Source organism: Sturnira hondurensis, unplaced genomic scaffold (assembly GCF_014824575.4).
Source record: "Sturnira hondurensis isolate 20B ecotype Veracruz unplaced genomic scaffold, ASM1482457v3 Scaffold0010448, whole genome shotgun sequence".
In the NCBI taxonomy this organism is placed as follows: domain Eukaryota; kingdom Metazoa; phylum Chordata; class Mammalia; order Chiroptera; family Phyllostomidae; genus Sturnira; species Sturnira hondurensis.
Window position 1 is genome coordinate 7,326,538 of NW_028083079.1, and position 15,157 is coordinate 7,341,694.

At 48.0% G+C, this 15,157-nt stretch overlaps 1 protein-coding gene across 1 annotated transcript in view; it reads right to left on the minus strand.

The window, feature by feature from the left end:
- TTLL11 (tubulin tyrosine ligase like 11) overlaps nt 1-15,157 on the minus strand; it is a 193,782-nt gene that overhangs the window by 157,284 nt on the left and 21,341 nt on the right. The window lies entirely within an intron of this gene.

A 15,157-nucleotide genomic window follows, 5' to 3' on the forward strand; every position in this document is an offset into this window, starting at 1 on the left:
ATGACTACCCAGAAAGGGTTATTCCCATTTTATTGATGAGAAGATTGGGGCTGGGAAGGGTAATCCAATACATCCAAGGTCACACAGAGCTGATAAGGAGAAATCAGGATCTGAATCCAGATCTATCTGGATCCTAAGCCATACTTCTCTTTCTCTGAAAACTGTAACTCTTAACCCAGTCCCCATGAGTTTCCTCTCTCTCTCTCTCTGTCACACACACACACATATACACGTACACAGAGTCCAGGAAGGCAGGAGGCAGGAGGCATTCCCCTGTGCCTAAAACACTTTCTGGCACTCAGTAAAGACTTTTTTTTTAATCCTTACCAAGGACAATTTTTCATTGCTTTTAGAGACAAGGAAGAGAGAGAGAAATATCAATGTGGGAGGGAAGCATTGATCAGCTGCCTCCCATACATGCCTGGACCAAGTATTGCACGTGTTCAGGCAGGGGTCACACGCATCCGCGCCTGGACCTGGGATGGAACCTACGAGCTAGGTGTGTGCCCTGACCGGGGATCAGACCTGCAACCCCTCAGTCATGGGAGAGCGTGCCAATCAACTGAGACACGTGAGCCAGAGCTCAGTAAAATGTTTTAAATAAATAAGTGAACAAACCAGGAACAGTCATCTGACTCAAGATGAGATCACCAGATTCCCCCAGGAATTTGGAAACCAGGTGCCAGGCAGCCCTGGCTGGCCCGTGGACTGGAGGTGATAAGAAGCCAGAGCCCGGCAGCTGTGCTTGGCTGCATCACGCAGAAGTGAAGGCAGAGAACCTGCTGAGAGAGAAAGAAGGAGCAGGGGCAGGGGCAGAAGGAAAGGTGAGGCCCTGGGGCCCTCGAGACACAGCCTGCGTGACCTCAGTTCCTAGGGCTTCTAGGTCCTAGACGCAGACCCTCCTGAGCCCGGCTGTCCTCCCTGTCCTTGTCCTTGTACCCTTAGAACACATCCACTTTTTGCACAAGCAACGGGTCTCCCTCACTGAGACCAAAGGGCTTGCTCTTTCCACTACAGCCTAGGTTATCAAATTAATCAAATCTGATCTAATTCTGCATTTACAGAATTATCAAAGTTACCAAATTCTGGGGCACATGTTAGTTCATATTTAGAACCTGCCTGGACTTCCGCCAAGATGGAGGCGTAGGTGGAAACACTGTGCCTTCTCCCACAACCAAGTCTGAATACAACAAAGGTTTAGTAAACAAAGACACAGCCAAAGAACAGAAAATTGAACTATACGGAAGTCCGAAAACAACGAACCGTTCAACCGGGACCAGTAAGAAGGGCAGAGCCAGTAGCAGAGCAGGGTCAGGCAGGAAAAATCCCCTGACCCAGGCACGCAGGCAGCCAGGGTAGCAGTGTGGACCCAGTGAGGGTGCGGGGCAGACTGACTGTGGTCACACATTCACGCGCAGATAAACCGGCAGAGTGAGCAGTGAGACAGACCACGCAGGCCCCAGCGGGCGAACCCAGCAATGGAGGGCTGACCATGGTCCCCCATTAGCGAGCAGTGGGACTGAACGTGCGGGCCCCAGCAATGGTGGCAGCTGCGGCAGCAGCGGCGGCGGCGAGCGGCAGCGGCGGCAAGTGGCAGCGGCGGGCGGCAGCAGGAGGTGGCGGGAGGCGGCAGACGAGACCGCCATTGTTCCTCTTTGACCCCGCCCCCACATACAGCATTACAACCCAGTGACTGGGTCACCCGGCCCTGGTGAACACCTAGGGCTTAGCTCCTCATACATAACAGGCATGAACAGTCCAAAATATGGCTCAAGAAGAACTCAAAGCCCCAGGGCCAATAAACCTAAATGAAAAAGAAACAGTGAACCTATCAGATGCATAGTTCAAAACACTGGTGATCAGGATGCTCACAGAACTGGTTGATTATAGTCACAAATTAGAGGAACATATGAAGGCTAAACTAATTGAAATGAAGGGAAATGCACAGGAAACCAAAAGTGATGGAAAGGAAACTGGGATGCAAATCAATGGAATGGACCAGAAGGAAGAATGAAACATCCAACCAGAAAGGAATGAAGAAACGAGAATTCAAAACAATGAGGAGAGGCTTAGGAACCTCCAGGACATCTTTAAACGTTCCAACATCCGGATTATAGGGGTACCAGAAGGGGGAAAGAAACAGCCACGAGTGGAAAACTTATTTGAACAAATAATAAAGGAGAACTTCCCCAGTCTGGCAAAGGAAATAGACTTCCAGGAAATCCAGGAAGCTCAGAGAGTGCCAAAGAAGTTGGACCCAAGAAGGAACACACCAAGGCACATCATAATTACATTAGCCAAGACCAAAATGAAGGAGAGAATCCTAGAAGCAGCAAGGGATAAGGGGACAGTCACCTACAAAGGAGTACCCATCAGACTGTCAGCGGATTTCTCAAAAGAGACCTTACAGGCAAGAAGGGGCTGGAAAGAAGTATTCCAAGTCATGAAATCCAAAGACCTACAGCCAAGATTGCTTTATCCAGCAAAACTTTCATTTAGAATGGAAGGACAGATAAAGTGCTTCTCAGATAAGGTCAAGTTCAAGGAGTTCATCATCACCAAGCCCTTATTATATGAAATGCTAAAGGGACTTATATAAGAAAAAGAAGATGAAAAATATGAACAGTGAAAGGACAGCAAACTCACAGTTATTAACAACTGCACCTAAAATAAAAGCAAACCAAGAGGGCAGCTAGATCAGGAGTGGAACCATAGAAATGAAGAACACATGGAGGGTTAGCAACAGGGGAGTGGGAGGAGGAGAAGGAGGGAGAAGGTACAGAAAGTAGCATAGATGGTAGGTAGAAAATAGATAGGGGGGAGGGCAAGAATAGTGGGGGAAATATAGAATCTAAAGAACTTGAGACACGTGGTCATACACTAAAGGGGGAAAGAATGGTGGGGGAGGGGGAGGGCAGGGTAGAGGGGAATGAAGGGGGGGAATAGAACAACTGTAATGGTATAATCAATAAAAAATATAGATATAAAAAAATAGAACCTGCCTGTTTAAAGTCCCAGTGAAGAGAAATGCCAACACAGTAAATAAAATCATTTGGCCCTCCCACTCTGAGACCACAGTCGATCAGATTTTTATCTATTCTAGGTTTCAAGGGCTCAAGTCCAGTGGGAGAACCCAGCGGTACTAACGAAATGGTGGCCACTCGAAGCACTCCAACTACCCCGTTAGAACGAAGGCACCCAGACCCAAGCACTCTAAATTGTTCCTGTTATCTCAGACCTGTACCAAAGCGAGGCACATGTTATGACACACTTGGTTCGCACAAACAAGTTCCATCTAGAACTTACAGCACTGCACTCATTTTCTTTGCATCCAATGGACTGAAGTTATTGATTCAGTAGTCAGAAACACAGAGAGATACAGCACACGTTATGTTCTTCCTACGCACAGGCTGCTAGGGGGGAGGGGCATACTCTTACCCAGAGAGCCAGCTCTCGAAAGCGTATCACCCAGCAAAGTTTTCTATGATCCAGGTGGCTCTGCTGCTCGAAATGTGGGACCAACACCTGCTCCGTGTCAGGGGACAACTGGTGACTCCTTCACCTTTTCAATGCTTGCTGCCTTCGTGAATCCCAAATCAACCGTTCATTCAGAAGGGCCTCTAGCTCATTTTGTTTTGAGAAACTGCCTTTTTATAAATTTGTTCATTCTTTCATTCACTCAATAATTACTATGTGCCAGACACCGTACTAGACACTGAGAACAGAGAAACATAATTTTCCATAGGTCCCAGGACTTCTTAACCCCACCTCATTTTTTGCCATTTTATTTTTTTTTACTTTTTAAAATTGTTGTTCAAATACAGCTTTCTGCCTTTTCCCCCACCCCAGACCATCCCCCAGCCCTTCCCACCTCCCTCCTGTTTCTACCTGCCCTGTTATTGTCCATGTGTCCTTTATATTTGTTCCTGCAAACCCTTCCCTTTTTCCCCTGAAATCCCTCCCCTCTCCCCTCTGGGCACTGTCAGCCTGTTCTCTACTTCAGTGTCTTTGGTTATATTTTCCTTGCTTATTTGTTTTGTTGATTAGGTTCCTGTTAAAGGTGAGATGATATGGTATTTGTCTTTCACTGTCTGGCTTATTTCACTTAGCATAATGCTCTCCAGTTCCATCCATGCTGTTGTAAGGGGTAGGAGCTCTTTCTTTCTTTCTGCTGCATAGAATTCCATTCAACCCCACCTCTTTTTAAGATCTTTTAAAACACTGTTTAAACAGCCAAGATCATCCTCAGTGGAGAAAGACTGACAGCTTTTCCTCTAAGATCAAGAATGAGGAGAAGATGCCCATTTCCTCCACCTCTACCCAACATGCTACTGCACATTCTAGCCAGAGCTATAGGCAAGAAAAGGAAATACGCGCTATCCAAATTGGGAAGAAGGGAAACATCTGTTTGCATATGGCACAATTTCATATGTTAAAAGCTTTAAAGATTATACACACACATAAAGACACACAACTATTGGAAATAAACAAATTCAACAAAGTTGCAGATCTAAAATCAATACACAAAAATCAATCATTTTTCTATACACTAACCATAAACAAGCCCAAAAGAAAATTACAAAAACAATTTTATTTACAACAGCATCAAAAAGAATAAAATGTTTAGGAAACAACCAAAGAGGCAAAAGATATGTGCCCTGAAAATGACAAAATGTTGTGAAAAAAACTAAAGATACACACAGAAGTAAAAAAGACACCCCATGTCCATGGACCAGACAACTTACTATCATTAAGATGTCCACTGCTGGCATAAACAACTGGTATAAAACCCAAATGAGTCGAAAACTTATATCCATATAAAAACTGCATGCAGATGCTTATAAGCAGCTTTATTCTTATTTGCCCAAACCTGGAAGCAACCAAGATGCCCTTCAGCAGGTGATTGGACAAACTGTGGTCTGCCCAGACCGTGAAATATTATTTATTCAGCACTAAAGAGAAATGGGCTCTCGATCCGTGAAAAGACGTGGGGCAAGGCCTTGCATACAAACGAGCATTCTGGGCTGGGATGCTGACCAGGGGGAGGCTGGGTGCATGTCGGGGCAGGGAGTCCGCAGGAAATCCCTGTTCCTTCTGCTCAGTTTTGCCATGAACCCACTACAGCCCTAAATAAAAATGATAAAAATGAAGTTTACAACACATTGCAGTAATGGCACAAAGACAGACATACAGACCAGTAGACTTGGGTAGAGAACCCAGAAATAAACCCTTGTGTTTATGGTCAAATGGTTTTCAACAAGGAGAACAAGACTGTGCAGCGGGGAAAGAACGGTCTTTTCAACAACTGGTGTTGGGAAAACCGGATATTCACGTGCAAAAGAGAACGACATTGGACCCTTACCTTACACCATATACAAAAATTAAATTAAAATGGGCCAGTGGCCTAATCATAAGGGCTAAAACTATAAAACTCTTAGAAAAAATACAGGAAAAATATAGGGGATAAACTTCATGACATTGGATTTGGCAATGATTTCTTGGGTATCACACCAAAGCACAGAGAAAGAAACTAATAAATAAATAGAACTTCATCAAAATTAAAACTTTTTGCATCCAAGAACACTGTCAATAAAAGGCAACCCATGGAATGGGAAAAATATCTGAAAATTATATGTCTGACAAAAACCAATATTTGGAACACATTTTAAAACTCCTACAACTCAACAGAAACAACAAAAAGCAACCCCATTAAAAACAGGCCAAGGACCTGGATAGACGTTTCTCCAAAAAAGATACACAGGTGGCTGTAAGCACATGAAGAGACGCTCGGCAGGACTAATCCTTAGGAAAAAGGGAATCAAAACTACCATGAGATACCACTTCAGAGCCATTAGCATAGTTATTATTTAAAACAATTAAAACAAGTGTCGATGAGGATGTGGAAAATGTGGAACCCTCGTGCATTTCCCAATGTAAAAGCCTCCAGGAAACAAAATTTCCACCCAATCCAGCACTTCCTCCTCCGGGTACACACCCGAAGGACTTACAGAGACTTGAATAAATGTTGGTCCGCAGACACTGGCAGTTATTCACAGTGGCCGAAAGGCGAAAACAGCCCAAATGCCTACCGATGTCCGTTGGTGGATGAACGAGCCACAGTGCACACACCTCACACCCACTCAGCGGCCACTCAGCCTCAGGGAGGAAGGAAGTCCTGACACCTGCTGCAGAGAGGGTGACCCCTGAGGACACTGTGCCAAGTGAAATGAAATAGACACAAAGGGACAAACGTCACATGGCTCTACTTACGTGAGGTAGCTAGGGGAGCCAGATTCCTAGGGACAGGAAGTGGATGGTGGCTCCCAGGAGTTGGGGGAGGGGAAATGAGGGATTATTTCGTTGCCAGGCACAGAGTTTCAGTGTGGGAAGATGAAAACAGTTCTGGAGGCGGAGGCTGGTGATGCTTGTACAACAATGTGACTGTGTTTAATGCCACTGAGTTATATACTTAAAGAAGGTTAGGATGGTAAACTTTATGGTATGTGTATTTTACCACAATAAAATAACAGTGAAAACTGCTTGCGCCCCGACGTTAAGGCTCTACTCCAAGGCCCCTGCAGGCCCCTGCAGCCTCCAAGGCCCCTGCAGTGCTGCACGGATTTTCACAGGGCAATGGCAAATTGACGAAGGCTTCCCAGACTCCCTGCTCCCCATTTTTTTCAAGATCAGTACCATGCCATTTACCCAGGGAGACTCAGACTCCCTGAACCCTCAGCTGTTAAGAGACACCATGTTAGCAGCATCTTCAATGTGCTTCATGGGTGAACATGTGAAGCTATGAGCAGCAGCTACTCAAATACATCATCGTCATCACTGTTGCCATTAACGTCAACGTTTCTGTAATGCTTATTCCTGAGTCTCTGTGTTAAACAACTTATCTTGTTTAATCCTACAACAACCTCACAAGGAAGGTGCTACTATTGGACTAATCCTATTTACAGAGGAGGAAACCAAAGCTTTGAGAGATTAAATAAGGTTCCTAAGGTCAAGGAGTTGGCTAGGGCAGAGTCAGGATCAAATCCAGTCTGCCTGATCACAAGGCCCAAGTGCCTAACCACCACACACAACTACCTGATCCTGTGCCGGTGTCCACAGTGGTATTAATCAGTCACACGTGAACTGTGGTAACTAGACCACCCTCACACTGCATGCTGCCATCTTTTCCCCAGAGGAAGTTCCTCCCTGGGCGTCGACGCCTGAGGGGACCCCCTTTCCCTCCTGCCCAGAAGGATTACACTCTCTTGCAAAACAGCCAGGCTTACGCAAGAACTGAAATTATTAAGTGCCCTCTGAGTGAGTTTGTGCTTAAGGAGCTGATGTTTAGGTCCCTCTTCTAACGGCCCAAAGACAAGTTCAACCCCTACCCCCACCCCTTTACCCACGAGCGCTTTTGCAAAGTGCAATTTCACAGTGCATGCTGCTGAAAGCACAATTCGCATTTCTGTACTTGGTGAGTGATTTTCTTCTTAGAGCTTCTTCATGAAAAGATCTTCCAAGTGACTGGGCATAAAAGTGGCAAATAAGCTTTGATATGGGCGAGCATATGTGTGATGCATCCGCAGAGGGAAATGACCCAAACTGCTGCTTTAAAATGAGGCGCCGGAAGTGCTCAGGAGGGCCACAAGAAAGGTGCAGCCACCTGAGCACCAGGCCTGGCCTGGCAAGGCGCTGGCTCAAGCCCCACCCCACCACACCCCACCCCAGCCCTTGACTGTGGACCCCGCCCCTCTAAGCCTCGGCAGTTCATCTGCAGAGGAGGAAAACCGGCCTACCTCCTAGGGCTGTTGTGTGGGCTGAGGCAATGCGTGGGAAAAGCATTTTGTAAACAGCAAATTGCTGCAATACGGCGTAGGCTGTTATTTTTAATGTCCAAGGAAACCACCTCAACAAGTAACTTCAATTTTAAAAGATGCCACCAAAATACGCAGCATCATTAGGACAACTCTTGAATAGGAACATCACGGTGTCCCTGCACTTGGGGAGCCCTCAGTGACGTCCCCGGGCAGTCTCCACATTCCTCTCCAAAGCCCGCTCTGCACTCTGCTGATTTCTGCGGTGCGGCCACCGCCTTGCAGGAGGCTTCTGTTTACAGGACCGCCTCCCAGCCAGGCAGAACGCTGCCCTCCCCCCCCACCTCTCCACCCAGGTTGGCAGCCTCCAGAGATCCCCGCCCCCTGGAGTTCACACCCTGTGGAGTCCACCCACACTGTCACAGGCGTGGTTTATGTGACTAATTGCTACAGCAGAAGTGACATTCAGGTATTAAGATGCTTCTGATATTAGCATATCTTTATAAAAAGACTGAAGCCCCCTTCCCCTCCCTCTCATCATCTTCGTCATCATCGTCACATATTTTGAGGGAGCCTGGGGAAAAGTAAGAAACCAAAGGCCCCCTGCCCACAACTATGTGAGTGAGGTTGGAACTGGACCCCTCAGCACTGGTCTTCAGAGACCGAGGCCCTGGCTCACGGCTGCACTGCAGCCTCCCGAGAGATTCTGAGCAAGACCCCAAACCCACAGGGCTAATAAACTCGTGTTGTGTTACGCTGATAAGTTTGGGGGAAATTTGTCACACAGAGATAGAAACTGAATACGCCATTCCAGCTTTACCATGGGGTCAGAGAGAAAGAAAGTAGTCTGAGAACAAAGGAATTTAAGACTGACATGGCTTTATAATGAATACAATAATTACTCTTTATTGAGAGCTAATTATGTGCTAGGTATCTTACATATATGCTTCCATTTTGCACATAGGAGAAAATACAACCCCATTGCTCCTCCGTGGCAAACCAGAGCGTGAAGTCACGCTGGTCTGTTTGTCTGTCTGCAAACACTGCTCCTTGGACTGGACTGGACCAAGACAGATGGGCGGAAAGAGGGATTAATCTGCTACCAAAAATACAAGCAAATATGTCTATGAAACAAATGAGTTGTGGTGAATACTTCACGGAATAATGTGGCACCAGAAAGCCCAGAGAGGGCCAGTCAAGACCGGGAAAGGGCTGAACAATTGCCTTTCAAGGATGGACTACCAATGTAACACTTTTCTTCAGGCAAAGAAAACACTGGAGGAAATCCATCCAGCGCTGCAGGGTGTGACCAGATGCCACGTGGTTCTACCAACCAAAGGCGAGCCAGTCAAAGGAAGCCGAGCCCTGTCACACCCCTCCCCTTCTCTGCTGCTCACATCTTTGCCGATGGCCTCACCATGCTCCCAGGCAAACGAGAAGAGCCCACCACCCAGCGGAGAGTCCAGGCTCTCTCATGCCCGTGGAAAGTGGGCTGATGAGAAAAGGCACCATGACTGGGTGGGAAGATGGGTTAATGATGTGTCTGAACTGCCCAGCACTGTGCCTGGCGCACAGTGCCTGGTGTGCAGGACGTGTTCAAATCATGCCGCCTCCCTTCCTCACTTCCGGTCTTTCCCATCGCCCTTCGCCCCTTGCCTATTGGCTGATAAGTAATTCCCAAAGGAGCTTGGGGGGGGGGGTTCCAGGACCTGCCACAGGGAAAAACATTCTCGAGGTCCCCTTAGGGTGTTTTCAGCCGTGCAGGTCTCCTGGGCAGGCACCTTACCTCCAGGCAACTCCTGTACTCGCATGACAGCTCCTTCAGCTCAAGAACCTGGACTCGAATCTCAGCCCTGCCAACTATTATGGCCCCTGGTCTCATCACTGAGAAAGAGGACCAGCAAAGCCTCCCTCACAGTGGGTGTTGGGAAGGCTTTCCAACTACGCAAGGGAAAGAACATTCGTGAACGGCCTGGCACACTGCAGGAGCTAAATTAGTTCGACTGCCTCCTGGATGGTTCCTCACCTAATTGAGTCCCCTGGTGAGACAGGCAGAGAGGCAGAGACCCCAGGTATCCCCATGGGAAAGAAGGCAGAGGCTGGCCTTCAAACAATGCACCTCTGAACAGCGATGAGTCCCAGCCCCGGGGATTCCGGAGCCAGCCTAGGGGCAGAGGCAGGTTAACAGAGAGCGATTCTGTGTGACAGAGTGACACATGAGAGCCCAGAAGGAGCAAAATTCTGCTGGAAGTGATGGACTTTTCACCAAGGAAGAGGGGGGCCATTTGAGCTTATGTGAAGGAGGCGTGTGCCAGGCAGAGAGGAAGAGAAAGGGAAATCGGGCAGAGGGGGACAGCCTGCCAGGCGGGGAGTCCAGGAGAGCAAGGCAAGTCCCATGTGCCTGGAGCCCAGGCTGGAGAGGGCCCCAGGGCCCGGGCGGATCACGAAGGGCTCTCAGGACATGCTGAGGAGCTGGAACTCCTTCTGGCAGCAGGAAAAAAACCAAGAGAAGTGCCCAAGCAGGGCAAGGCTGGATCAGGCTAGGATGGAAGGCGGACGGGAGGCAGAGAGAGACTGAGGTCAGAGACCCACGAGGAAGCTGACCTCGGCTGGGAGAAAGGGGACGGGGTGGGGTGGTGACGAGGCAAGGAGAGAAAGAACACACAGGAACAGGAGTGGCGAAAATATAGAGTAAAAGCGATCACCAGCTCAGTGCACAGGAACTGCTCCTCTGGCCCCGTGCCCTTTAAAGAAGCCCCTTCTCCTATGTCCACGGGCTCCACTCCTGCCCCACCTCCTCCAGGTTCCTGGTCGTTGGCAACCCAGAGGACTCCACGGGGATAAGAAGCACTGAGAAGCCCTCCAAGTTAATAAAGGCGCCGTCTGGCTCCAGTGGGTTTCCCAAGAAGACAATAATTACTCAGCCTCTAATAGAGCCAATAAATATAGCAGGAGGATACGTAATTAACAGCCTTTTGCTGAAAAGCACCAATTCTTGTGATCTATGAAGCTTCCCTTTCCTGTTCGCTACTTCTTCATTACTGCAAACATGATACTTGGGGCAGCCTGCCATCCGTGCTTCACGGGGCCCATCCCCAAAGTGGGCTGCTTTCTTTCACTAAACCCACTCGTTATAATTGGCTCATAGGAATGAGGCCGGAAGGGCTGTGGTGAGGCCTGTCGCCCGCCTTGCTTCTGCTTCTGATCTCAATATTTTTAATGAAATCAAAATTGTCCCCAAACAATTTAACTACAGGGGAGGAAAAAAAGCCCACCTTGGAAGCCAAGGAAGGTAAGCTTGCCCCTTTTGAAATGTCAGTGCCCCACGGCTATTTTTTTCCGGTTACTTACTCTGGTGCCTAATCTCCCACCCGTAAAGAAACTATCTTAGTAGCAATTGTATTAGGCAAGAGAAAGAGAAAAACTTCACAAACTTCTGAAGTTATTTACCTCTTGGCTTGCAATTTTAATTAAAATTCCAGTTTATTTAGAAAATAGCTATAAAAAGATTCGATGCCAAATTAGCACTGTGTTCTTTTTCCACTTTCCAATTCATAACGGTGATGCAAACGAGGAAATAACCACGTTAAAATGGCTCTTCCTCCACCATAATTCAGCCTATGGAAATGCACTCGAATATCAATTATAAATTAACTTCACTACACTCTGCAAACCGATCAACAGTAATCTCCTTGCTCTCCACTCCCTCACTGTGGGCAAATTATATCAATTCACTGCAAGGCCTCCAATTACCCAGTCTCTTCAACATCAAAACTTTAAATGTGTTTATTAACTGAAATGGAAACCAAGCAAATCAAGTTTCTATTTCAGCAGCAGTTTCCCCCGCCCAGGATACTAAACAACTCTTCCCGAAGTCACTCCTGACACCTCGTCAGGCAGCTCAACCCCAGCTGACACCCAGGTCACGTCAGTACTTCCCACAACGGCAACTCCCACTGAAAGCCGGTGGAAAGCACCCTGGCTTGGCCAGAACATCACTCCGTTCATTCAGCACACAAGCCGGTCGTGCCTTTGCACCAGGTGGTGCTCAGGGAATACTGAGAGGCTCCACGTGTGGGAGCAGAGGGCTCGTGGTCAGAGATAAGGCTGTGGAGGAAGAATGGAACAGCCTGACCTCCAAGGAGCCAAGTGTGCAGCAGCTGAGTCGGACGCATAAGCAGATTGCTGCTCTGCCTGTCATCACCACCTGACTGAGCATCTGCACATGGTCCAGAGCTAATCCCTCCTCCCACACTGTCTCCTTTAATTGCCACACAACCTTATGACTAGTCAGCATGTCCCCATTTCACCGAAGAGGCAAACAAGGCTCAGAGGGGTAGGTGACATTTGAGCTGACTCTCAGTGAGAATGAGAGAAGCTGCCCAGACTAACAGGGAAAAGGAGTTCCCCGCAGGGAGCAGAAGCGTGTGCAAAGACCAAGCAATGAGCCAGCAAGAGCCCAAAGACCCAGGCCTCCTCTGTCTGCAGCCATGGACACCGGAGCCGCCGTAGGCATTAGTGGGCATCTTCAGGCCTGCTTCCCCTTTGGCCACACCCAGGATATTTCCCATTCTGCATATCTCTGAGGGTCTGCTCTTCTTTTCCAACAACTGATCATGATTTGCGCTGACCCAAAAGCACCCAGGGCTGTCTTAATAATGTACCCCAGGGACAAAGAAGTGGTTCCCCAGAGAAGGATGGACTCTGCCCCTCTAAATTCCTTTGTGCCTCCTGACCCCTAAAACCAGCCCATAATCCTCCAGAGACAAGCCACCGCCTCATGTCATACCATTGCATAAAATTAAGAACACAATCATACCAATGATTCTATAATAATAAAAAGTGTGGCTACTATTCATTAGTTTATATTATGCGCTTCATACTTAACATGTGCTATCTCAATCAGCCCTTCCAACAGCACTGCCGGCAGATTGATTCATGCCATCCCATTTTACAGATGAAGAAACAGGCTCAGAGCAATTGGATAACTTAGTCTGGGTGGTGTATCCAGGAAACATTAGAGGAAGGCACAGAACTCAGCCCCATTATGTCCTCAGTCCCCAGAGAACTAGGCCTAGGAGAAATGAATGAGATTCCTTGAACCACCCTGGAACACCAGAGGGGAGGAGGTGCTGACGCCTGTGGGGAAGGGGAAGGGAAGGGGAGGCGGGACCGGGCTCCACGGGGAGCTCTCCAGAGTGCTGAGCCGCCTCTGCGGCACTACTCTGACTCAGAGCACCTGCACCTGCCTGGCGCCTCTGCCCGGCCTACCCCTGTCCCCCTGGCTTCGGTGCCCAGTAGAGCCACTAAGACAATAGAGTGAATAGAAATGGGAGTACATGAGGGACAGAGACAGTTATCTTTTACAAGTACTGAGCTCAGGGAGACAACAGGACATCTAATTGGAACTACCCTGCAAGGGATTAGAAATACGAGAACAGGAGTGAAGAGAAGTGCAAGCAAGAAGTTCGAAGTCACAGGTCACAGAGGAGGGGACTGCAGAAAGGGCGGGCGTGTTTTTTGAGTAGTTACTGCAAGAGCGAACCAAAGGGCCAGGGTCAGGGAGGGAAGGGGACTCCTTCCTGGCAATCCTGGACAGTGGGCACCAAGAACCAATAACCAAACTCTCCAACGCCAATGTTGCACCTGAAAGTGTCCACAGGGGGCAGAATGCTGTTGTCTGTAACTCTGAACCTGCGAATACAGAACCACTATGATTCCTCAACTCCCCCCAAAAAGAACAAGAAATGACACAGTGTTTAAGGGAAAAATAGAAATTAGCTCACCACCAGGTGACGAGTTTCAGGCTCATCAAGGTCATACCCACTCTCACTTGAAATAAACCTTATATATTTGAGATGCCACTCAGAGAGACCCCCCGAGCCTCTCCTTGACCNGCAAGAGCGAACCAAAGGGCCAGGGTCAGGGAGGGAAGGGGACTCCTTCCTGGCAATCCTGGACAGTGGGCACCAAGAACCAATAACCAAACTCTCCAACGCCAATGTTGCACCTGAAAGTGTCCACAGGGGGCAGAATGCTGTTGTCTGTAACTCTGAACCTGCGAATACAGAACCACTATGATTCCTCAACTCCCCCCAAAAAGAACAAGAAATGACACAGTGTTTAAGGGAAAAATAGAAATTACCTCACCACCAGGTGACGAGTTTCAGGCTCATCAAGGTCATACCCACTCTCACTTGAAATAAACCTTATATATTTGAGATGCCACTCAGAGAGACACCCCCCCGAGCCTCTCCTTGACCTTTCAGACCTAAAATCTTAAGGCTTACACGATGGTACATTTATAAACACATCTCTCCCCCTGCTGGGAACAGCGATATCAGAACAGCACCTTTATTCTCTGGCTCCATCCCCACCTCTGCTCTCCTACACACCTTATATAATAGTTACACTCTTTTATTAACTTAGTCTTTCATTCAGTTAAACATTATTATGCACCAACTCAAGGTCAGGCACCGGGCACTCAGAGAAGAATAAGGCAGAGTCTCTGTCTTTAGGATGGGAACTTGGAAATAAATCATAATGCAAAGTAGCAAATGTTTCATAGATGATGATCAAAGGGCAATGGGGGCTTGCAGCAGGATGTGAGTTACTCCCCTGGGGGGAAAGATGTGATTTGGTAGAAACCTGGTGAGCTGGAATTTGCCACACCCAGAAGCCAGGAAGGTAGTCTCGGCTGAAGGAGTTCCCTGTGCAAAGGCATGGGAGCATGAGGGAATGTGATTAGAAGTCTCTACAGGGCAGGAACAACATCTTAATTCTCTCTGTATCCCAGGTGCCCTGACCAATGCCTGGCAGGGGCAGGGGTATTGTTGGTAAGTAATAGATACTAGAGGAATGAATGGAATATGGTTTGTTGTGAAGGAAATAAAAGAGAACTATGGGGTCTTTTTTTAAGATTTTATTTATTTAATTATTTTTAGAGAGACATCAGTGTGTGGTTGCCACTCACGTGCCCTCTACTGGGGACCTGGCTTGCAACCCAGGCATGTGTCCTGACTGGGAATTGAACCAGCAGCCCTTTGGTTCATAGGTCAGCACTCAATCCACTGGGCCACACCAGCCAGGGCTGGGGTCTTGCAATAGAAAGGGAACTGAATAGAACCAAAATCTATGAACCTCAAAACAAATCTTAGTGTGAAACTGCTCAGGCATACAGCAGACATGGGCAGGCTCTGGTCACCCATTTCTCCAGCCCAGGGTTTAAGAACTCCCCAGGTGAGTGAGGCAGCTCTCACCTTTACCCCCTGCACAGGGGTAAAGGAAAGGTACCCCCATCAGCATGGGCCAGTCCAAGAGTGAAGGGCTGGTTCACAGCTACAGCC